The sequence below is a fragment of the Scyliorhinus canicula genome, chromosome 17 (assembly GCF_902713615.1).
Source record: "Scyliorhinus canicula chromosome 17, sScyCan1.1, whole genome shotgun sequence".
Classification (NCBI taxonomy): Eukaryota; Metazoa; Chordata; class Chondrichthyes; order Carcharhiniformes; family Scyliorhinidae; genus Scyliorhinus; species Scyliorhinus canicula.
In genome coordinates, this window is record NC_052162.1 from 73,426,265 (window position 1) to 73,451,745 (window position 25,481).

A 25,481-nucleotide genomic window follows, 5' to 3' on the forward strand; every position below is an offset into this window, starting at 1 on the left:
ACTTGCCTGAAGAAACAATTACTTTCAACATTTCTGGAGTACTCCCTATTTAATTGAATGGCCTCCAAATTTTGATTTTCCCCATTTCCATTGGCACTATTTATTGAATTACTCATTTTTTAGTTTCAGAGTAAAAGGTGTAAAATGGTATTGATTGCTTTACATGCATGTCCAGAGATCAGAGAAACCTCTTCTGTTCTTATCTGTTTCCAAGATTTTCTTTCCAGGGGGTGGGGAGGGGGGGTCATAATAGAACCTTCGACAAAAAATATTATTATTTCTTTTAAATGCTTACTGTGTGTTCAAGTCAAAATATTTATTCCCGAATAAATATAGAAATCTGCAAGGTTCAATGCCATTGACACTAATCAGTACAATTCTCTGTACTTTCAAGCCAACTATGTTATTTTCCCTAACCAAGGAACAGACGCCAATGTCAATAAAATCTAGTCATATTCAAGACCGATGATTAAATAATAATTTTTCTAATAAAGAGTGCAATTTTCAGATCATTGTGTTTTTCAATGTAGTCCCAGTGGTAATATTTTCCAACATGTATTCTGGATTCTTGATATTTCAGAGTGGTATACGAGACATTAAATAAAACTCAATGATTTGATTTCTGTTACCAAATTACGATTCAGTAACAAGCCTGACTTTTTGTCACTGTAAGCTGAATAAAAATATTGCATTGAATTTATTTCAGAATGTGTACATTCTTTTTGTGTTATTTAATTTTAAAATAACTTAACAGAAAATTAAGAGGACGATTGAAAGTATCTTACTTGAATATCTGGATTTACTGAAGGACTGATGATTGCCCCTGCGGGAAGGATGATTACTCACTGAGAAAGTTGATTACTTACTTAAGGGAAAATGATTACTCATTGAGAGAAGGATGATTACTTATTTAAGAAAGAATGATAAATCACTGAAAGAGGATGAACACTCATTCAAGGAAAAATTATAATTCATTGAGGAAAAAAATGATTAGATTCACCACATAAGCTAGTAATCTGTTTCACTTACAATGCTTTTCATTAAAATGAAGGTTTTTTCTGATGGTTTTGAGAGTTTACTATCATTCTGACCATTTTGTGTTGTCTTTTTGGATTTCATTAGCAAATTAGTAGCACATATCAAAATGCATGGTTAAACTACAGGATTAAAATAGATTATTTTTCCTTTCAAGTAAAGACAGCAAATAGGAATGTAATATCCACCTGTGCTTTACATTTTTAATGCATTCATTTACACTATTAAGTTTACTATTGTACATCTAATGAAATATCATTTTGGTTCACGAGTATTTGTCATGCATGTGAACCACCCCCATGCGAAAAGGTACCAATACACCAGTGTTTGTTCAGTTCAGATTATTGGAAATCCACTAAAGTGAGTTTAAGGGAGTAATTTTAACCTGATTCACTGGGGAGAAAAGCATGTCATTAGGTGGAACATTCATTTTACACCACACTCAATACCATCAGGTTTTTCTGCGAAAATACAATCTAGTGGGGTAGGAAACCTGTGTTGCTTCGGATCCAATCAGAACTTTAGAGACGACTGATGCACCATCAATTGGACACGAGGCGAAGGTGAGATCCAAACAATAGGCTTTAATGCACAAGATGTGTGCCCGGCAGCAGACGTACAGAAGAATGGCCGACTGCCGGGAAGCACGGGTTCTTATATCCCGCCTTGTAGGCGGAGCTACCTACCTCTCAGCCAATCGGCCAATCGGCTGAGAGGCACACGACTTACCCGGGCCAATTAGCAGCGAGTCACTTGCGCCAATAGCAGCTCATTTCTAAGGTACCGTAATAACCTGAGTCATACCACCACATTCACCCCTTGTTGAAAAAGAAGCGGGGGGGGGAACGTGGGCATGAGGGGGGGTGGTGTCCCGTGAGTATGTGAGACTGGTAGTATGACTAGAGATGTTTAGGTTGTACTGTCGCATCGATGATGGCTGCCCACCGACCCATAACTTATGTGCAAAAGGAAAAACAACTATGTGCAGTGTGCACAATTAGTGGGGGGGAAATGGGTGAACAGGTAAAGAACAAAAGAAAAGCGCAAGAGTCCATCCACATGGACAGAGAATTGCAACTTTCCATGAAACCGGCGCCTTCCATACTTTCGCCGCCAAAACTGATTATCCGCCCAACCGGGGGCTGGATTCTCCCCTACCCGGCGTGACAGAGGGTCCCGGTGAAGGGGAGTGGCGCCAACCACTCAGGGGTTGGGCCTCCCCAAAGGCGGGGAATTCTCCCCACTTTTGGGGGCCAGCCCCACACCGGAGTGGTTGGCACCAGAAGACTGGCACAACAAAACGGCGCCCCCGGCAGCGGGGCTGGCCGAAAGGCTTTCGCCGGTCGGCGCATGCGCCGGCAGTGACGTCAGCGGCAGCTGGCCAGTGACTTCACTGCCGGCGCATGCGCCATGTGGGTTTCCCTTCCGCTTCCGCCATGGCGGAGGCCGTGGCGGCCGTGGAAGGAGAAAGAGTGCAACCAGAGCACTAGCTCAGAGTCTGAGTGGGGGGCCCCGATTGCAGGCCAGGCCACCGTGGGGGCACCCCCCGGGGTTCGATCGCCCCCAGCCCCACCCAGGACCCCGGGGCCCGCTCGCGCCGCTGATCCCGCCGTTACAGAGGTGGTTCAAACCTCGGCGGCGGGAGTGGCTTCCCAGTGGCGGGACTTCGGCCCATCTGGGCCGGAGAATCACCGCAGGGGCCTCGCCGATCGGCGGGGCATGATTCCCGCCACCGCCACTTCCCGGGTGGCAGAGAATCTCTGCCACGGCGGGGACGGGATTTTCGGCGGCCCCAGGCGATTCTCCGACCCCCAGCAGGGTTTCCCGATCCTGGGCCGGGAATCTCCCCTACCCGTCGGGGCGGGGGGTCCCGGCGTATTGGAGTGGCATCAACCACTCCGGCGTCGGGCCTCCCCAAAGGCGCGGAATTCTCCGCACCTTTAGGGCCCAAGCCCTCACATTGAGGGGCTAGGCCCGCGCCGGAGTGGTTGCCACTCCGCCGACCGGCGTGAATGTCCTTTGGCGCCACGCCAGTTGGGGCTGAAAGGCCTTCGCCGGCCGGTGGAAGTCTGCGCATGCGCCGGTGTGTCAGTGGCCGCTGGCATCATACCGACGCATGCGCAGGGGAAGGGGTCTCTTCCACCCCCGGCATGGTGAAACCCATGGCGGGGCGGAAGAAAAGGAGTGCACCCACGGCACAGGCCCGCCGGCCAATCGGTGGGCCCCGATCGCGGGCCAGGCCACCGTGGGGGCACCCCCCGGGGTCAGATCATGCCCCCCCCCCAGGACCCCGGAGCCCACCCGTGCCGCCAATCCTGCCGGCACCAGAGGTGTTTTGATTCCCGTCGGCGGGGTTGGCCTGTCAGCGGCAGGACTTCGGCCCATCGCGGGCCGGAGAATCGTCGCGGGGGGCCCGCCGACCGGCGCGGCGTGATTCCCACCCCCGCCGATTCCCGGGTGGCGGAGAATGCGGGCAATGGCGGGGGCGGGATTGACGCCTGCGCCGGGCGATTGACTCCCCTGATGTCAGCCGACGGAGAATCCCGCACATGGGGTATTAGGGTCATTCAGTGGCATAGAAAGCATAAGAATCCCCAAAACAAGCTACTGAGAAATGCACAGATGTAGAAATGTCCAGATATTATGCATGGGATTTACCGCTTGCCGACGCCGATTTCGTAATCGGTGATCGGGCGGAGAATCCCTTTTTACGACCAAATTGGAGGCGGCGCATGTTTTCAGAGGCTCCGCCCCCTCCAAAACGGCATCATCGAAGAGCACGCTGCATGCCGTTAGGACGGCCTCAAAACGTTATCTGAAGGCTCTCCGCTGGTGCTCTGCACCTGATGGGCCGAGTTCCCGATGGCGCGAGGCATGTGTGCTCTCAGTTTTTGTGAAGCCAGCATAGCAGCTATGGACTGTGTCCAGCACCGCCACAGTTGAGGGTGGGGGAGCAATGCTGCTGGACGGGAGGGGGGGGGAGCTTCAGTGAGGGCTGGGGGGACTGGTGGGGGGGGGTAGCCCAGGGGTGGCGAGTACTGTCCAGGGGGGCACTATCTGGCAGGTCAGGTCCGCGTGCAGTCGGCGTCATGTTGCATGCGCGGCCACGGACCCTTCTATTCTCTGGCTGTTTAGTTTGTGAACGCTGTGTGTTTTATGTGGCACAAGCTCCTCCGCTCAGAGGGTCGGTGCTGGTCTCGCCAATTTTGTCGTCGTAAAACTAGACACTTCCTTCGAACATTGCTTTAAAATCGGAGAATCCAGCTGTATGGGTTTTTTTGTGTGTAATAAGTAATTAAATTACTAAATTTGCTTTGCTTTCAATTTATTAATTTCAGAATAGTCTCTTGAAATTTCTTTTTAGCGTGAGGTTGAAAAAAATGGCTGCATTAATATGATTTTTGTTTTGTGCTGATTTACATTTTCCCTGCCTCTGTTATGCATTTGGGAGTGTGGATATACTCTATCTAAAAGTGTGTTACCTGTTTCCAGTCCATCAGCAAATGTACAATCTTTCTGCATTTGAGATTATTTATTTATTTTTTGAAATTTAGAGTACCCAATTAATTTTTTCCAATTAAGGGGCAATTTAGCGTGGCCAATCCACCTACTCTGCACATCTTTGAGTTGTGGGGGCGAAACTCACGCAGACACGGGGAGAATGTGCAAACTCCACATAGGCAGTGACCCAGAGCCTGGATTGAACCTGGGACCTCGGCGCCGTGAGGCAGCAGGGCGAACCCACTGCGCCACCGTGCTGCCCTGCATTTGAGATTATTCAGTCAGATTCATCTGCTTTGGAATTAGATCATGCTAATCCAGCTGAAACATTCATTGCCCTTTTAAAAAATTATTACAGATGTATTTGGCACTTTTCTTATTCAAAACTTAATTTTCCTATCATAAACAAAAATCAGCCAAAATCAGCGACTAATGCTTATTCACATATAATCCAATATTCTGGCCTAGTAGGGGTAGACAAAGCTGCCAAATGCAATATTTCCCAGTAGTCACCTGACTGTCGAAGACGGGTTCAACGATATGCTGAAAATAATATGCAAATAATATCTTGATATGCAAAAATAAAAATAACAGTCTAGATAGTCAAAAAGGAATCAAATCACAATTTTCTATGTCCTCTCACATTACTAATTACATTAAATTTGTAAAGGGTTAATAAAGAAATACTGAGAAGACTCTGTCAAAAACCAATATGTTTTGGTCCTTGCTGTTCCGAATCTCTTAGTGAGACTTGGGCTGATGGATCAGGTCATAAATCTACCCCGAAGCATCTGAGACCATTTTACGAGGTCAGGGCTTGTTATACGTGCAAGCCAGGCTTTCAGCTGTAGCATTCCTACAGAGGGTTGGCAGAGAGGAACATACAATGATGTTTCAACACATGCAAAACACCCATTCAAAGATTTGCTTGAAGGTGAATCTGATCCCAGTGTTTGGAGGGCAGAAGAGAGGGAGAAGTGAGTACACCCAAGTCTTCACTGTCCATCAGTTATAGGGCCACTCCCTGTTTACACCATGGTTAGTACCTCCTCCTATATTCTTGTTTTATCTGCAGCTACGTTCAAAATATAGGTACAGGTATAGCCTGAGGATAGCTGAAAAAAGAGGCTGTCAATGTTTTTGTCTTGCACTGGACATGCCAGAATTGCAAGGTTATTGAATCTAAAATTAACCAACAATTTATGCTACATGCTGGTGGTTAAGTGGATTCTGACTGGTAGAATCAATCGATAATTCACCAGGGAACAGTAAACTAGAAACTCTATGGTGCAGAAGGACGCCACCCGGCCCATCGAATCTGCGCCAACCCACTGAAAGAGCACCCTACCTCGGGTCAGGCCCCGTAACCCAGAGACCTCACCTAACCTTTTGGATTCTAAGGGCCACATTAGTATGGTCAATCCACCTAATCTTTGGACTGTGGGAGTAAACCGGAGCACCCGGAGGAAACCCACACGGACACGGAGAGAATGTGCAAACTCCACACAGTTGAGAGGTTCTTTGTTCAAATTAAGCCAGTATTTATTAATTCAAAACACCAAAGCAATGTTGTTTTACATCCTATCTTATCTGTGACTGGTTCTGCACACATGAATTGACTAAATTGTTCAGCAATCTTTTACAACAAATACCAAAAAAGTTATCCAAATACGCGGTGGAGGATTTTGTCACCTTTGTGAAAACCACACAGGACTTTCATATTGATAGCAATGCCGTGCCCATGTGCTCACTCAGCATTGCTACCCTGTTCACTAATATACTACTCAAGAAATTCATTGACATTACGTCAATATATCATGGAGATCTTGATGTTCCTCTATTTTCTGAATCTGTTCGCACACAAATTATGAACTCAGCAACTAATTATTCAATTCACTTTTAATGACACCAGGAATAACCAGGTAGATGGTGTTTACATGGAATCCCATCTGACCAAGCTCTTAATAATGTGTTTCTCCGTGGAATGGCCTTAACATCCTATCCCTTCCATATTTCTCATATGTAGCTGATACGTTTCCTACACTTAAATCTGCAGCTGCAATCAAATGTTTCCTGACATGCTTTGAGGGGCTCCAGTCTGTGCTCAAATTTACCTTTAAATTAGGGCAGCACGGTGGCACAGTGGTTCGCACTGCTGCCTCATGGCGCCGAGGTCCCACGTTCGATCCCGGCTCTGGGTAACTGTCTATTTGGAGTTTGCACATTCTCCCTGTGTTTGCGTGGGTTTCGCCCCCACAATACAAAGATGTGCAAGGTAGGTGGATTGGCCATGCTAAATTGCCTCTTAATTGGAAAAAATGAATTGGGTACTCTAAATTTTTTTTAAAATTACCTTTAAACTGAATAGTCAAACAAGCTCCCTTTTCTTGATTACTAGCTAAGATATGTGCCAATAGTTTCACTCCTACTAGCTACCATATGACAACCTTTGGAATTTTCTACTTTCTGGTTAATATATGCTTTTGAATTCCACATGCTATAAGATTGGCCTTATTGAAAAATCTTTAACAAGGCCTGAGCAATTCACTCACCATGTAACATTTATGCTAAAGAAGGACACATCAAAGCTATTATGCAACATAATGGCTATCCTGATCGGATCATTACTTGATGTATATCACACAAACTCATGAGTGAGCTTAAGGCTGCCACTTTCAATCAACCTACCACATATTACCTTGGAAGGTGAAAATGTCTCAAACATTTGAGCAACAAGTGAAGATCGCCGTTTCATACTGCCACTATGCAGTAGCAACACGAGCAGTATTTTTCACGAACAGGATGTTGCTGTCAAGCCAAAAAGACATTTTTGCCCACCATAAAAATGAATAATATGGCGTATAAATTTCTGTGCCAGTGATGTCATGTATATAGGCTATATTTCCCAATGACTGACGGATGGTATCAAACAGCATTTCCCTTTGGCTGTTTGCAACATACAAAGTACAGAGTGTTTGTAAAGCTCAGAACATAATGTCCAACATTAGATCTGATTCCATGATTGGAAACACTGACGACATAATCCTGTTGTGCTATGAATTACAATAAATTTAAGATTATCAGTCTCATCAGGCTCAGTTAGGCATGCTAAAAGCTACATATATTCACACAGGAATCATTTGCAGACAGAAAGAACATGTCCACACATTGCACTTTTTTCTACTACACAAAAGCTTGGGGGATAGCCATTCCCTGGTTCATTCCCCATGGCAATGCTGTGAGAAATAAATAGCAGCTTGCCTAGTTTTCATTTAAACATTTGGCAGCTAACTGTTCCATGGGACATTCTCCATTGCAACATCTCTGCCAATTGGAGTCCACTTTCCATCCAATCAGCACCCTCTTCTCATGTATAAATTGTTGCTCACTTTGAGATTTGATATTATTGCCATACTGCCCAATGGGTGCAAGACAAAAAGCTTCTCCAGCATTTCTCTTTTTTTCAGCAAGTTACTAGAGATGGAAACCCATGATCAATCATACTTTCTAACCTGAGTAACTTGAGATGTCTTTCTACAAAGTCTGAACAATATCCTTTAATTTATTTTGTCTTAAGGAAGTCTGCACTTTTCTGGAATAAAAGAGTTGAGCTCTCTAAGCCCGCTGAGGTAACTACAAGGTGCATCCAGACAATTTTGACACTGTCCTTACCTAATGTGTACATAGTTACACACATTCACAGATGCACTGAGGCAAGCACATACAAAGTTCCAGCTTATTTTTCTTCTCCATGTTCTAGAGCATCAAGATCATTTATAGTTCCCCCACTTGCACCCCGATTCAGATCAAACACCTCAATACAATTTGCCACCTTCTGGCTCAGAATGGCCACAGTCGCACAGTTGAAGCATTGGAAAAGTAAAATTAGTGAACTTTATGGCAAACAGGGCACAAAGGAATTGAAAACATATTTGTATTTAAGAATACAGAAGCTAAGCTATTTCTGTACATTCTTCATCAGTCAGTGAATTACGTTGCCAACCCGGAATGCTTGGACTGCATCATTTATGACTTTTTCTACATTGGAGGATTATGTTAGAATGCCTAACTACAAGTGCGTGAACCAGAAAGCACCATATTTAACTGAAGCATAAAGCAGCGATAAGACATTACAAAGCATTATAAAGCAGTAATAATAATTATTTTACCTACTGTATCTTCCATGTTTCTGCTCTCAATGTATTGTACTAAAATGATAGTTGGACCTGCTCAAAAGATTTCCGGGTGGGATTTTCCGGTCGCCGACGTCAAAATTGAGTCTGGCGATTGGCCGGAGAATCAATGTTCATGCTGAAATCGGCGGTGGGGCCGCTTCCGCAATGCTCCTCCCCATCCAAAGCCGCGTACTCTAGGGGTACGCCGCACGCTGTATCGATGGCCTCAGGACGTTGCTTGAGGCCGTCCCCCCCGATGCTCTGCCCAGGACCAGCCGAGTTTCCAACGGCGTGGGTCACTCATATTATTATGTGTCGGGAACTCGGTGTGGCGGCTGCGGACATAGTCCACTGTCACTGTCGGGGGAGAGCTGATCCATGGGCAGAGGGGACTTTAAAGGGGCTGGGGGCACGGTTGGGGGGTGGTCCGGGGTGGCCTGAAAATCGGAGAATCCAGCCACCGAATAACTAGTTTTACCAAATGATAAATTTCCGAGTGGACGTAATAAAGTTTATTGCGATTAAAATAATTCATGCTTAATTTAAAACAGACGTCACTTACAAAGAGTCAGTTTATCCCCAAAATAAGAACTGAAAAGTAGGAACTCTCCCCCACGAAAAGCATCATTGGTTTTAATGGACCTGTTTCTACTGGGAGTCAAATACAATGCAATTATACCAGTGTACCATTCAAGGCACAGGGTAATTACAGACCCATTCAAAGTGTATTGAATTCCTTTAAAGTTTGCGGTCAGCTTGTTATGATTAATTGGTAGATGTGTCAGCTCACAGCCTTTAGAGGGGTGTCATGTTGTATTATTCCAATATATTTCAAAAGGGTTTTTTCATGCTGTATTACTCTGGTAACATAGCTTGCTAATTACAAGGAGCAGCAGTTCAAATCTTGTGAATTTAAATGGCCACACTTCCATTAGCAAAGTAAGTAATTGTATTTTACATAATTAGCGGACTTGACATTCCATGCAGGTTCCACCGATCTCTTGCGTCCACTGGGAAATCAGAGGAAATTCGAAAGAAAAACTGCAAACGGACAAAAATGGTTGTTTTTCTGGAGACTCTGCTGGAATTATTGGAGGAAAGCGGTGGAAATCCCTTGGAATATCAGGACGACAGAATTTTCTAGCAAGCATCCAATAGGTCCTTCATGCCCTCTGATAATCTTTCATTTCATACCCGTTTCAACTTCTTTTCAAGTATATAGCCTCTTCCTTTTCAAAAGTTATTCTGAGTTTTTCTACGATTGTTTTTGTCTGGTCACACTGAGGTTTCCACCTGCCTGCGCTAGATTTTTGGAGGTACTCACCAAGAAATTGGGCATTTACTTAATTACTTAATTGATTTACATTGCCATGATTGGCAAACTCTACTTTGCCATGATTGCTGCTTTGAAATCAGTCCCACTTTCTAATCCCTACTCGTAACAAAACCTTACATGTCTGGTATCATTTTATGCAACTTCTCAAAAAATGGGCACAATATACTAATTGCAACCTGACCGATTATTGTGCAGCTTTATTCAATGTCACCATATATGAAACATAAAATTGCATGAGCTTTTGCTGCCTTGTTCATTCTCATCTACAGCTTTACCCGCCTAATGGGTTGCTAGTGCCAGAGTAGGCCACATCTGGACAGCTCCTCAGCCTTCCTGGTGTGCACCGAGATGAAGGTGGCAAAATCAGGGTTGGGTTGAGGTGAGGCTTTATTGCATGGATTTTGAAAAGGCATTAGGCTCACAAGAAATTAGTTTGTATAAGATGATCCCAAGACTCCTTCTTGTGTCCTTCACTTCCCGTTGCCTTTAGTCTAAGGGGTTCCTCCTCCTGCGATGTCTGCTCAGCATCTTCCACATCCTCTTCACCAGATGACCAATGATGCCTTGGTGATTCATGTACTTCCTCTTCTGCAGCTCAAGGTTGTGCACAGCTTAGCGGATCTCCATGGAACACAAGACCCTTGCTGGGCCATATTGAAGGATTTTGTCTTGGTCTACGCATCAGATCTAAGCATGTAAATCTCATCTTCAGCAGGCCAACGGCCTGCTTGATGGTCAATCGGGTAGACCCATGGCAATGTTGGAGTTCTTGGGTTCCTCACAGGCATGAGTAGGAATGCCAATGTGTAGCCCTTGTCCCACTGGAATCTAATTCTGAAGGCAAAAAAAGAGTAAAGCATGTTGAACTATTTATGCATCATGCACACACACATGTTGGGCCCACAATTGTTCACAATTTACATAGATGATTTGGAGTTGGGGACCAAGGGCAATGTGTCCAAGTTTGCAGATGATGCTAAGATGAGTGGTAAAGCGAAACGTGCAGAGGATACTGGAAGTCTGCAGAGGGATTTGGATAGGTTAAATGAATGGGCTAGGGTCTGCAGATGGAATACAATGTTGACAAATGTGAGGTTATCCATTTTGGTAGGAATAACAGCAAACGGGATTATTAGTTAAACGATAAAATATTAAAGCATGCCGCTGTGCAGAGAGACTTGGGTGTGCTAGTGCATGAGTCACAGAAGGTTGGTTTACAGGTGCAACAGGTGATTAAGAAGGCAAATGGAATTTTGTCCTTCATTGCTAGAGGGATGGAGTTTAAGACTAGGGAGATTATGTTGCAATTGTATAAGGTGTTAGTGAGGCCACACCTGGAGTATTGTGTTTAGTTTTGGTCTCCTTACTTGAGAAAGGACGTACTGGCACTGGAGGGTGTGCAGAGGAGATTCACTAGGTTAATCCCAGAGCTGAAGGGGTTGGATTATGAGGAGAGGTTGAGTAGACTGGGACTGTACTCGTTGGAATTTAGAAGGATGAGGGGGGATCTTCTAGAAACATTTAAAATTATGAAGGGAATAGATAGGATAGATGCGGGCAGGTTGTTTCCACTGGCGGGTGAAAGCAGAACTAGGGGACATAGCCTCAAAATAAGGGGAAGTAGATTTAGGACTGAGTTTAGGAGGAACTTCTTCACCCAAAGGGTTGTGAATCTATGGAATTCCTTGCCCAGTGAAGCAGTTGAGGCTCCTTCATTACATGTTTTTAAGGTAAAGATAGATAGTTTTTTGAAGAATAAAGGGATTAAGGGTTATGGTGTTCGGGCCGGAAAGTGGAGCTGAGTCCACAAAAGATCAGCCATGATCTCATTGAATGGCAGAGCAGGCTCGAGGGGCCAGATGGCCTACTCCTGCTCCTAGTTCTTATGGTCTTATGTTCTTATACCTAAAAGATCCAATTTCAATGGTAGCAGAGCAGTTAATGGAATGAAATCCGTTCCTATTGAAGAAGGTAGCTGGTTGGTCTATGAGAGCCTTGATGGTCGCATGAATGTACGATGCTGTTCCTGTGCTATCCATAACCTAATTGTTTGACACTTGAACAGAATCAGCACTTGCTTCTGATATCACCATTGAAATTTCCAATGAAATTCAGCCCTGGTTTAACACCTTTCGTGACTCAGGTGAACATTAAAGGCGAGTTTCTCCATTTGGCAGGCTATTCTCCTGCCAGAGGAGAATTGCTATTGTTTTATGTTCTCCCTGGGAGCGCAAATCAGGAAGCAATCCAGCATCCCTCACCTGCAAATTTATGCATGGCAAAGAATACAAGAGATTCCCAGGGGAATCCCGCTAACAGGCTGTCCATTTGAGTGGACTGCCCGATAGAGAAGTCCCACGGCCAGTCATGCCCCCCCACACCACAAATCGACCCTCCCCCCCACACCACTAAGCAGCCCCCCCCCCAGCCCCAGATTGCCTGGGTGCTCGTCCTTCCCCCAATTACAAGCATGTGGTTGCAATGCACTTACCACTCTTTGATGTGGTTTATGTTTGTAAACATTAGGGTTTCAGCGCTTAGAGCCACTCATCCATGAAGGGAGATGAATGACTCAAGGCTGCAAGTGCGTGGAAGCTGTCAATCACAGCCCACTACAGTTAGGCTATCTATACAATCGCCTTGTTATTTATTATTGCTAACCTATCAGCTTTTGAATGCTTGAAACTAAATTAATCTCACCCATTTGTATAATTTCAGACACTGATGGAAATGATCATTTAATAGAAAGCAAGCCTATTAAGACAGAATTAGTGATACTTAATCATTTTTACAACCAATGCTACTTATTTTGTTGAATAACTTTGTCTATTAATAATTTGCCATTAAATCTGCTGGATAGCCTGAACTACATTTGTCTATATCTGCTAATTGTTGGTCTATTTAATTTTGAACTTAACATTGTAATATTACAGTCAACAAATGGTGGAGGACTTGTTTAACATATTTAACGATTTGGAAATAAATATAGTTTGTGGTATCCTGATGGTGGGGTGGTACGGTGTACTCCAAATTAATCTAACTTCGGAAATGTAACATGGTTCAGCAAACTGACTCAGCATCGTTCACTCTCATACCAAAACTGGGTGCGATAATGATAATGAAATCATTTTGTTTCTTGACAACATTTGTTGAGATGCAAAATTCAGCATTTTATATATTGAAATGAAACTGCTCTTCGTTCAATAATGCTATCAGATACTTATCTGTTGAAACAGGAAGGTGGGACCTCAGTTTAGTGTCACATGATAATGCCTCACATCCTTGTTTTCAAATCCTTCCGTAGTTTCATCTCTATAACCTCCTCTACCTGAGAGGATTCCAAGATTTCTGTGCACTCCAATCCTGGCTTCTTGCGTACTCCCAATATTCTTTTTTTTTTTTAAATAATTTTTATTCAGATTTTCACAAAATATCAATAACAGAAAATATTAACAGAAAATAATATTAACAGCTAATAAAAACAAGAAAGAACAAACCCCCCCCCCCCCCGGTAAATACAAAAAAGAAGAAATAGATTAACACTCATCATAGACAAGGTACACATGTACACGTCCCTTCAAACCAACCCACCGAAACGACCCCCCCCCCCCCTCCCCCCCCGCCCTCCCCTCCCCGCGGGCTGCTGCTGCTGCTGGCCTTTTTCCCAACCATTCTGCCAGGAAATCTCGGAAAGGTTGCCACCGCCTAAAAAACCCCTGTACTGATCCCCTCAGGGCAAATTTCACCCTCTCCAATTTGATGAACCCCGCCATATCATTGACCCAGGCCTCCGCGCTTGGGGGCCTCGCATCCTGCCACTGGAGAAGAATCCTCCGCCGGGCTACTAGGGACGCAAAGGCCAGAACACCGGCCTCTTTCGCCTCCTGCACCCCTGGCTCCACCACAACCCCAAATATTGCGAGTCCCCAGCCTGGCTTGACCCTGGATCCTACCAGCCTGACACCGTCCTTGCTATGCCCTTCCAAAATTCCCCCAGCGCTGGGCATGACCAGAACATATGGGCATGGTTCGCAGTGCTCCCCGAGCACCTAGTACACCTGTCTTCACCCCCAAAGAACCTACTCATCCTCGTCCCGGTCATATGAGCCCTATATAGCACCTTGAACTGTATGAGGCTAAGCCTCGCACAAGAAGAGAAGTTCACTCTTTCCAGAGCATCCGCCCACGTCCCCTCCTCAATCTCCTCACCCAGCTCCTCTTCCCATTTACCCTTCAGCTCCTCCACCGATGCCTCGTCTACCTCCTGCATCACTTGGTGCATGTCCGAAATCCAACCCCCGCCAACCCACACCCCCGAGAGCACCCTGTCCTGGACCCCACGTGGGGTCAACAGAGGGAACCCCACCACCTGCCACCTGGCAAATGCCCTTACCTGCATTTACCTAAAAATATTCCCCGGGGGGAGCCTGTATATCCCCTCTAACTCACCCAGGCTCGCAAACTTCCTGTCTACAAACAGGTCCCTCAACCTCCTAACACCCGTCCTGTGCCAACTCATGAACCCGCCATCGATTCTCCCTGGAACAAACTGGTGGTTCCCCCATATTGGGAAACCCATCGAGGCCCCCACCTCCCCCCATGCCGTCTCCATTGCCACCAAATTTTGAGGGTAGCTGCCACCACCGGGCTTGTGGTATACCTCGTTGGAGGGAGCGGCAACGGCACCGTTACCAGCGCCTCCAGGCTCGTGTCCACACAGGACGCTATCTCCATCCTCTTCCATGCTGCCCCTTCCCTGTCCATTACACACTTATGCACCATTGCTGCATTGGCAGCCCAATAATACCCACAGAGGTTGGGCAGCGCCAGCCCCCCCTCGGGAGCACCGTCATCTTGACTGACTGCACCCTGCCCGCCAGTGACAGCGGCAACATGTCCCATCTTTTAAACTCCTCCTCCATTTGCTCCACCAGCCTTGTAAGGTTAAGTTTGTGTAGGGCCCCCCAGCTCCTGGCCACCTGACTCCCAGATACCTAAAGCTCCTCTCCGCCCTTTTAGTGGGAGTCTACCAATCCCCTCCTCCTGATCCCCCGGGTGCACGACGAACAGCTCGCTCTTACCCAGGTTGAGCTTGTACCCTGAGAAGTCCCCAAATTCCCTGAGAATCTTCATCACCTCCGACATTCCCCCTACTGGGTCCGCCACATAAAGCAATAAATCATCCGCATAAAGCGACACTCGGTGCTCCCCCCCCCCCCCCCCCCCCCCCCCCCCCCCCCCGCACCAGTCCCCTCCAGTTCCTCGACTCCCTCAACGCCATGGCCAGGGATTCGATTGCCAACGCAAAGAGCAAGGGGGACAAGGGACACCCCTGTCTCGTCCCTCGGTATAACCAAAAGTACTCCGATCTTCTCCTAATCGTGGCCACGCTCGCCATCGGAGCCTCATATAACAGCCTCACCCAACTGACAAACCCCTCCCCAAACCCAAACCTTTCCAGCACCTCCCACAAGTACCCCCACTCAACCCTATCAAAGGCCTTCTCCGCGTCTAGCGCCACCACTATCTCCGCTTCCCCTGCTACCGTCGGCATCATTATAACATTCAAGAGCCTCCGTATGTTGGTGTTCAGCTGCCTTCCCTTCATGAACCCCGTCTGGTCCTCGTGGATGACCCACGGCACACAGTCCTCTATTCTTGTGGCCAAGATCTTCGCCAACAGCTTGGCGTCCACATTTAACAGCGAGATCGGCCTGTATGACCCACACTGCAGGGGGTCCTTGTCCCGCTTAAGGATCAAGGAAATCAGCACCCGGGACATAGTCAGGGGCAAAGCTCCCCCCCTCCCTTGCCTCGTTAAAGGTCCTAACCAACAGGGGGCCCAGCAGGTCTGCATACATTTTATAGATATTGACCAGGAACCCATCCGGTCCCGGCGCCTTCCCCGACTGCATGCTCCCTATCCCCTTGACTAGCTCAATCCCCTCCTCCAGCTCAATCGACACCCCCAGTCCCTCCACCTGCCCCTCCTCCACCTTCGGGAATCTCAGCCGGTCCAAGAAGCGCCCCATTCCTCCCCCCTCCTCTAGGGGTTCAGACCGATACAATTCCCCGTAGAAGTCCCTGAAGACACCATTGATATCTACCCCCCTTCGCACCACATTCCCTCCCCTATCCTTAATTCCACCAATCTCCCTGGCCGCATCCCGCTTACGGAGCTGATGCGCCAGCATCCTACTCGCCTTCTCCCCATATTCATAGACCGCTCCCTGTGCCTTCCTCCATTGAGCTTCCGCCTTTCTGGTGGTCAGTAAGTCGAACTTGGCCTGAAGACTACGCCGCCCCCCCAGCAATCCCTCCTCCGGAGCCTCCGCGTATCTCCTATCCACCCTCACCAACTCCCCCACCAGCCTCTTCCTCTCTCTCTGCTCTCCTCTCCCTATGGGCTCAGATGGAGATCAACTCCCCTCTAATCACCGCCTTCAATGCCTCCCAGACCGTCCCCACTCGGACCTCCCCATTATCATTGGCCTCCAGGTACCTCTCGATACAACCACGAACCCGCCCGCCCACCTCCTCGTCTGCCAGCAGCCCCACCTCGAGGCGCCAGAGCGGGCGCTGGTCTCTCTCCTCCCCCAGCTCGAGGTCCACCCAATGCGGTGCATGATCCGAATTGACAATCGCCGAATATTCGGCATCCTCCATCCTCGAAACCAGCCCCCTACTCCCAATATTCTTTACTCCACCAACCAATTTGGCCCTTCTGTAATTCCATTCTTAAATATCTTCACTTCTCTCTCCTTCTTTCAGACACTCATTAAAACCTACCTTTTTGACCAAACCTTTGGTCACCGGATCCAGTATTCCTAATATGTCATTTTATGGCTCATTGTTAAATTTTGCTTGATGACACATTTTTAAAACACTATTCAATGCTATAACTCTGCTCAAGCATCCAAAGGAAAACAACTTCATGTTCAACCTAAATCTTAATAGGAAGTCATTATATCCTCTTTATTACTTGGACATAAATAAGCATCTGCGCTACCAACAGTTCCAGGAAAAATAAATGTCAACACAAGCAATATAAAGTAGGAGCCTCAAATTATAAAGTCAAATGATCATTATTCTGCTGAATTATTACTGATGTACATGGCAGTCGAAGGTTTTTTTCATATGATAAAATCAAACAGAGAAGATTGCCTTTTTCTGGAAAATGTGTTGCTGAAAACAAGGGCTGCTTCAACAAATTTATCAAGTAAAATGTTGGTTTTGACTCTTACCTCATTTATTTATTTCACCGGTGTTAAAGGGTATTACAATGTAAACAAAACTTCAGAACGGTGTGAATAATTAAATATTTTTATGCATGATGTTTCGCGTAATGTATCACTTTAAGTAAGTTAATACATCCTTATTTCGCTTATTATATTTTATCGCAACTCATCAACAAAGCTGATAATTCAATCTATTGCCACGCTGTTCCATTTGAATTAACCTAAGAGAGGCAAATTTATTACACAGGCAGTTTTGAAACCTTACTTGTCACATCTTCAGGCAAATAAAAAGAGAAAGGACGCATTCAGCGAAGATATCACAATTGCTTTGGTGTACTGGTGATAATGGAAAGACTTCAGAGATTCTGCACGTAAACAGTAGTCGTTTTTACAATCAAGGGTGTTTTGATTAATTCAAATCATATTACTGGATGCATATTTCAAAAAGTCAGAAGAGATATTTATTGTAAAACGGATGGCTAACTCGCATTCACATCACAATGCATTTGAAGCTGAGAAGAGTTGTCTGCAAGACATTTTAGACTGATAGTCCAGAACTTTTAAAGCTATTGGGCTGGAATCACCACTGCCACGTGCCGAAATCGCATTTAGCGCGGGAGTAGAGAATCAACTTTCCCGACGGAATCGGGCCCGGCGCCAGTCTGGTGATTTTCCGGGCTCCAAATATTCTCGCGTCCGCGAATTACTCTGCGCAGCTGGGGGGCCATTGCCAGAGGCCTGACCAGCCGAGTTCCCGACGGCGTGGAACTAACATGGTATGGTTGGTGGTTGGTTGGGGCTCTCGCATGGTGGCTGCGGACACAGTCCGCGGCCGCCCTGGTTGGGGGGGGGGGCAGAATCAGGCACCAGGGGGCGGGGTGCCTTATGGGTGGCCGGGGCACAGATTGGGCTGGTCTGATTCAGGGGCGAGCGGCCGATCGGGGAGGGCCTACATTACGGAGCTGCCACCGCGGTCCGAGTCCGCCGTGGTTCTCGGCATGGCATGCGCAGACTCAAAACTGGAAGTGTGGGGGCCCCCTATCTGCAACTAAAGCTGCGTGAATTACTCCGGGTCCCTGCTAGCCCCCTGAAGGTAAGTGAATCGGTCTATCTTTTTTGAGGAAACTCGGGAGTGCCACTGTTTTTACGCGGCGTGGGGACACAGCCCCATTTTGGGAGAATCCAGCCCATTATTAATTTGAACTAAGGAACAGAATTTCAAATCAGTGCAATTTATGTACCAATATTAAACACACTTGGACTATTTTCCTCTGTGCAACACTTTCATTCCTGATCTAACCCTTTTATTTTCAATGGTAGGTAGAATTCAATTTTTTCCTGGGTTTAATTTCTGAAACATTTTTGGAATTTAACTTCAGCAATTATTCCCTCAACTATAAGTCAACAGGTTTGAATCTGGCTGATTATTATAGTTTTGACATGCTGGCAGCAGGTGAGAATTTGGCACACTCGCAGCATTTGTAAAGCCTGACTTTGCAGTGATACAACCAGGTGAGAAGGAATGAACTGGTTCCCGTTTATTCAAGTTACACAAATGGTCACAGCAAAGGTCTAAGTTTCTTTTCATGAAGATATCCCTTTTCCAAATCAGAATGTGTTCAGCCATTTAAGCTGCATGCAACAAGGAGCCAATCAAATACGATTTTCCTGAGACAAAGAAAGTGCAAACTTATTAACCACTAAATCCGAGACAAATAAAAAATGTGATCAAAAGACCATAAGGCCATAAGACATATGAACAGAAGTATGCCAATTGGCTCACAGATTCTGCTTCAACATTCAATGTGATCTTGACTGATCTTATTTGTCCTCAACTCCACTTTCCTGCTTAGTCCCACACCTCTTTTCACTTCACCGACGGCCAGGACAAGACAAAGTTTCAGAACATCCTCGACAAGTTTGACAGTCAATGTGAAGTGGACACCAATGAAATCTTCGAGCGCTACATATTCAAACAGCGTCTACAATGTAAAGATGAATCTTTCAACTCCTTCTCAACTAACCTCCGCCTGCTAGCGCTGTGATGTACCATTAATTGAACATGAGACGATTTGCTGTACAAAAGTATGGCTTTAATAAGCTAGATGTTAGCCCTGCAGTCGACTACAGTAAATGGACGACCGCCGGGCGTACTGGGTATTTATACCCCGCCCTGGAGGCAGGGTTAACTCAGCCTCTCAACCTATCGGGGAGCCATCACATGACTGGTCTCAACCAATCGGTCGAGAGGCACATGACCGACCAGGGCCAATGGTAAGCCGGTGTTCTGCACCAATGGCAGGCAGCTATGTTAATCATGCCACCGCATTCACCCCTTGTGGAGAAAGAAGCCGGGGGGGGGGGGGGGGGGGGGGGAGGGGGGTGTCAACGAGAGCTGGGGGGGGGGGGGGGGAGAACTGGTGGTATGAGTAGTAGTGAGAGAAGGAAAAAAATGTATCCTTGGCTTCCCAGTGGGCCAGACATTTAACAAAAGTACATACTGTCCATACAAGGTCCATTGTGCTGTTGAAAGTTAAATAGACTCGATCAGCCTTTTCGTTGCCCGTGACATCCTGGCAGACCGCCGCAGTGGAGTTGGTGATGCTGGTTCAGCCGATGGTGGTGGTTCCTGGAGTCTGGGAGCGATGGTCCTTGAACTGTCTCCGTCACCCGGGCTGGTGGTGGAGACGCCATGGATGGGGGAGGGGTGGCGTGGGTGGGGCGCTGGGTGAAAAAAAACAGGGGGGGTCCGTGGTGAAGTGGGGGGAGGGCCGCACGCCGGCGGGTGCCAGGTCCCGGAGGGAGACCGTGTCCTGCCGACCGTCGGCGTACTCCACGTACGCATACTGCGGGTTAGCGTGGAGTAACTGGACTTGTTCCACCAACGGGTCGGACTGGTGCACCAGCACATGCTTCCGGAGCAAGATGGGTCCGGGGGCGGCCAGCCACGTCGGGAGAGGGGATCCGGAGAATGACTTCCTGGGGAAAACAAGAAGACGTTCATGAGGTGTCTGATTTGTTGTGGTACAGAGGAGTGAGCAGATAGAATGTAGGTCATCGGGGATAACCTCTTGCCATCGGGAAATAGGGAGATCTCTGGACCAGAGGGCCAGTAGTATGGTCTTCCAGATGGTACCATTCTCCCGCTCGACCTGTCCGTTACCCCGAGGGTTATAGCTGGTCGTCCTGTTAGAGGCAATGCCCCTGTTGAGCAGGAACTGACGCAGCTCGTCGCTCATAAATGAGGACACCCGATCGCCATGTATGTATGCGGGGTTGCCGAACAGGGAGAAGATGGAGAGGAGGGCCTTAATGATGGTCGATGTGCTCATGTCGGGGTAGGGAATGGCGAAGGGGAAGCGGGAGAATTCGTCGATTACCGCCAGGAAGTAAATGTTGCGGTTGCTAGAGGGAAGGGGCCCCTTGAAGTCAATGCTGAGACGTTCGAAGGGGCGGGATGCTTTGATCAGATGCGCGCGCTCGGGACGGTAGAAGTGCGGTTTGCACTCTGCGCAGATGTGGCAGTCACGGGTTACTGTCCTGACTTCTTTGATGGAGAAGGGCAGGTTGCGGGCCTTTATGAAATGGTAGAAACGGGTCACCCCTGGATGGCAGAGGTCCGTGTGGAGGGAGCGGAGGCGTTCTATCTGCGCGCTGGTGCATGTACCGCGGGACAGGGCATCAGGAGGCTCATTGAGCTTCCCAGGACGATACAAGATCTCATAGTTGTACGTGGACAACTCGATCCGCCACCGTAAGATCTTGTCATTCTTAATCTTGCCCCTCTGTGCATTATCGAACATGAAGGCCACTGACCGTTGGTCTGTGAGGAGGGTAAACATCCTGCCGGCCAAATAGTGCCTCCAATGTCGCACAGCTTCGACTATGGCCTGGGCTTCCTTTTCCACTGAGGAGTGGCGGAGTTCGGAAGCCTGGAGGGTTCTGGAGAAGAAGGCCACGGGTCTGCCCGCTTGGTTCAGGGTGGCCACCAGAGCTACTTCTGATGCATCGCTCTCGACCTGGAAGGGGAGGGACTCATCGATGGCGTGCATCGTGGCCTTTGCGATGTCCGCTTTGATGCGGCTAAAGGCCTGGCAGACCTCCGACGACGGTGGGAAGGTCGTGGATTGAATGAGGGGATGGGCCTTGTCGGCGTAATTGGGAACCCATTGGGCGTAGTAAGCGAAGAAACCCAGGCAGCGTTTGAGGGATTTGAGGGTATTGGGGAGAGGGAGTTCCATCAGGGGGCGCATGCGTTCAGGGTCGGTGCCTATCACTCCGTTACGCACTACGTAGCCGAGGATGGCTAGACGGTCGGTGCTAAACACGCACTTATCCTTATTGTAAGTGAGGTTTTTTTTAATAAATTTAGAGTACCCAATTAATTTTTTCCAATTAAGGGGCAATTTAGTGTGGCCAATCCACCTACCCTGCACATCTTTGGGTTGTGGGGGTGAAACCATGCTAACACGGGGAGAATGTGCAAACTCCACACGGACAGTGACCCAGAACCGGGATCGAACCTGGGACCTCGGCGCCGTGAGGCTGCAGGGCTGACCCACTGTGCCACCGTGCCGCCCTTGTAAGTGAGGTTAAGGAGTTTTGCGGTTTGGAGACATTTTCGGAGGTTGGTGTCATGGTCCTGCTGGTCGTGGCCGCAGATGGTGACGTTATCGAGATACGGGAAGGTAGCCCGTAATCCGTACTTGTCGACCATTCGGTCCATCTCCCGTTGGAAGACCAAGACCCCATTTGTGACACCGAATGGAACCCTGAGGAAGTGGTAGAGGCGCCCATCAGCCTCGAACGCAGTGTACTGTGGTCACTCGCGCGGATGGGGAGCTGGTGAGAGGCAGACTTGAGGTCCACAGTGGAGAAGACTTTGTATTTCGCGATCTCGTTTACCATGGTGGAAATACGGAGGAGAGGATACGCGTTCAGTTGCGTAAACCGGTTGATGGTCTGGCTATAGTCGATGACCATCCGGTTTTTCTCCCCAGTCCGGACCACCAGCACTTAGGCTCGCCAGGGACTGTTGCTGGCCTCGATGACCCCTTCCTTCAGCAACCTCTGGACCTCGGACCTGATGAAGGTCCGGTCCTGGGCGCTCTACCGTCTGCTCCGGATCGCGACGGGTTTGCAATCGGGGGTGAGATTAGCAAACAAGGAGGGGGGTCCACTTTGAGGGACGCGAGGCTGCAGACAGTGAGGGGGGTATAGGGCCGCCAAATTGGAAGGTCAAGCTCTGCAGGTTGCACTGGAAGTTCCCTTGGACCGTGAGGCCCGCGATGCAGCAGCCGGTGATGTGGATGGAGTGCGAACCTGAGGCTAACCCGATTTTGTGTTTTACAGGGTGGACAGGGACCGCGCAGCGTCTTACCGTGGCAGGGTGAACAAAGCTTTCCGTGCTCCCGGAGTCCAGCAGGCAGCCCGTCTCATGGCCGTTGAGGTGGATCATCATCGTTGTTTTGGCGAGCGTGTGTGACCGTGACTGGTCGAGTTGAATGGCCGCGAGCCGTGGAGAAGATCCATCATCGTAGTCGTCGTCGGCCGAGTAGGTGCTGGCAGGACCTTGTGTGCCAGTCCAGGATGGTGGTGCCCAGGATCCGCACGTGGAGTCGGGGCCCCAAGATGGCGGCGCCCAGGACCCGCACGTGGCGTCCGGGGCCCAAGATGGCGGCGCCCGCGGGGCCCTCGTGGTTGCTGGGGGTGGGGTTAGTGGTGCCGGTGGGCCGATCGGAGTGGCTGAGAGCGGGGGCAGAGAGGCGCTCAGGCCGGTTGCAGGGGGCGGGGGGGAGAGATTGGCGCAGTGTGCTGGAAGGGCCAGGAAGGGCCCGGAGGAGGAGGAGAGGTGCACAGGCCGGGCGCAGGAGCCCGGGAGTTGGGGGGAGAGAATGGCGCGGTGGAAGGGCCCGGAAAGGCCCGGAGGGTGGGATCCCCGGTCGCTGCGCGGTACAGCAGCGACCGATTTGGCCTGGCAGACTTCCCACAGCTCTTACAGAGGGTGGAGCGGGCCGGGCAGCACGGGTGTTTTGCGAACCCACAGAAATAGCAGCGGGGCCCCGCGGACTTGTTGGGGCGTTCCGCGGCGCAGGCCTGAGGGGGGTCGGGAGCGGCGGATGGCGGCGTGGAAGCGTGCCAGGAGGCCCAGGGTGCTGCAGCGCGGCTGGGGACATAGGCGCGGGCGTTTAAGTTGGCGACCTCCAGGGAGGTGGAGAGAGTCCGTGCCACAGTTAGGCTGAGGTCATCTTTTTCCAGCATCCGCTGGCGGATAGCGGCAGACTGCATCCCAGCTAGACATGCCTCCTCTTCTTTTGGGCGGTGTCCTCACAATATTCACATCTCGAACCCTGCCCTTGATCGTTGTGCTGGCCTTTCTGTAAATAGTTCTTTCTTTTCTCCATTGTCTTTAATTTGGGAGGCTGGAATTACTTCTCGCGAGAGTGCAAACCTTTTCTGCTCCTCAATGGGGCTAGGGGTCAACACAGCTTGCAAACAGTCTTTTCCCTGCATTGATTTATTTTTGTTGAGGTTTCTTGTTTAAATCTGTGGCAATTTCATAGTTCTGAGAGTAGAAGAATATCAGATTTATTTTCAAATTTCCCTTCATCCCCATAGAAGCAGGTAATGGAATATTCAAAGCCATACTGAGATGCCCAGCAGTCAATATATTATATATAGTTGAAGACCAGAGTACTAATTATTCTCTGCTGTTTACTAGACTGGCTGGCTCTTGGACAGCCATCAAAATCCACTCAAATTCAGCTGCACACTCCGAACACCAGGTTTCCTTTGTCGGGTTAAAAATAGCTTCTGCCAAAAACCTATGTTTTACCCAAGAGGAACTCAGCAGTCACATGACGTTGGGCGGAATTTTCCAATGCACAGTCATTCCCGCAGTGCCTGGGTTGTGTTAAGGGCAGTACCCGGGCAATGCTCAGGTAGAACCTGGACATGATCCGCTCCCTCTTGAACATGCACTCTGAGCCCTTCTGGGTGGTCTGCTCACCAGATGCAGGCCATGAGAGACCCGACAGGTTTCAGGACTTTCTCCCATTATGCCGACATGAATGGACTTTCTTACAGGGGGAGGGGATGGAATGTTTCAGACATAGAGGCCTGATAATTGTATGCTAATGTATGGAAATGATATTCTCAATGTTGAATGATGGGAAATGCGTTAAGTCACTGGTGGAAGGGCAGCACGGTGGCCTAGTGGTTAGCACAACCGCCTCACGGTGCTGAGGTCCCAGGTTCGATCCCGGCTCTGGGTCACTGTCCGTGTGGAGTTTGCACATTCTCCCCGTGCCTGCGTGGGTTTCGCCCCCACAACCCAAAAATGTGCAGAGTAGGTGGATTGGCCATGCTAAATTGCCCCTTAATTGGAAAAAATAATTGGGTAATCTAAATTTATAAAAAAAGAAAAAGAAAAAGTCACTGGTGGAGGGAGGGGACAATTGCATCACACAATACGTCAGTGTGGATCATAATTTGGGCAACTCGCGAGTTTTTCCTCTCCCTCCACTGAACCCACTTAACGAAATCCCAGCCCATGGCAAGCCACAGTACACAAGAGGCAGCTTTACACAAAGGCATTTCTCCAAACAATAAGGGCACGATTCTCCGCTGCCCACGACGGGTCAGAGAATAGCGGGAGGGCCTTCCCGACATTTTTCCTGACCTCCCGCTATTCTCCCCCCCCCCCCCCCCCCATGGCCGCCCCATGACACGAATCGCTGCTGGCTGTTTTTTTACGGCGAACAGCGATTCTCCCCTAGCCGATGGGCCGAGTTCCCATGCCTTTACGGCCGTTTTCACGAACGCAAACACACCGGGCGCGATTCTCCGCTAAGCCCGCGCACCAAGGGTCACGGCGGCTGACGCGCACGATGACGTCAGCCGCACATGCGCGGATTGGACGGCTCCAACCCGCGCATGCGCAGATGACGTCATCACGCATATGCGTCAAACCTGCGCCTGCGCAGGCAGCGGGTCCGAAACCCGCGCACTCTTTGTTCCTCCGCCGCCCCGCAGGATCAGTCCGTGGGGCGGCTGAGGGGCCTGACGGCCCGCGCATACGCGGGTTTGACGCATATGCGTGATGACGTCATCTGCGCATGCGCGGGTTGGAGCTTCGCGGGGCCGCGCTGCTAGCCCCGACCGGGGGGGAGAATCGGGTCCCGGGAGGGGGCGCGG

At 48.8% G+C, this 25,481-nt stretch overlaps 1 long non-coding RNA gene across 1 annotated transcript in view; it reads right to left on the reverse strand.

Moving 5' to 3' along the window:
* Positions 1-9,328: 9,328 nt before the first annotated feature.
* Positions 9,329-25,481, reverse strand: part of LOC119952298 — a 28,816-nt gene continuing 12,663 nt past the window's right edge. Inside the window, exon 3 of the long non-coding RNA XR_005457820.1 lies at positions 9,329-10,881. This is a non-coding gene — a long non-coding RNA (uncharacterized LOC119952298). The remainder of the gene's footprint in view (positions 10,882-25,481) is intronic.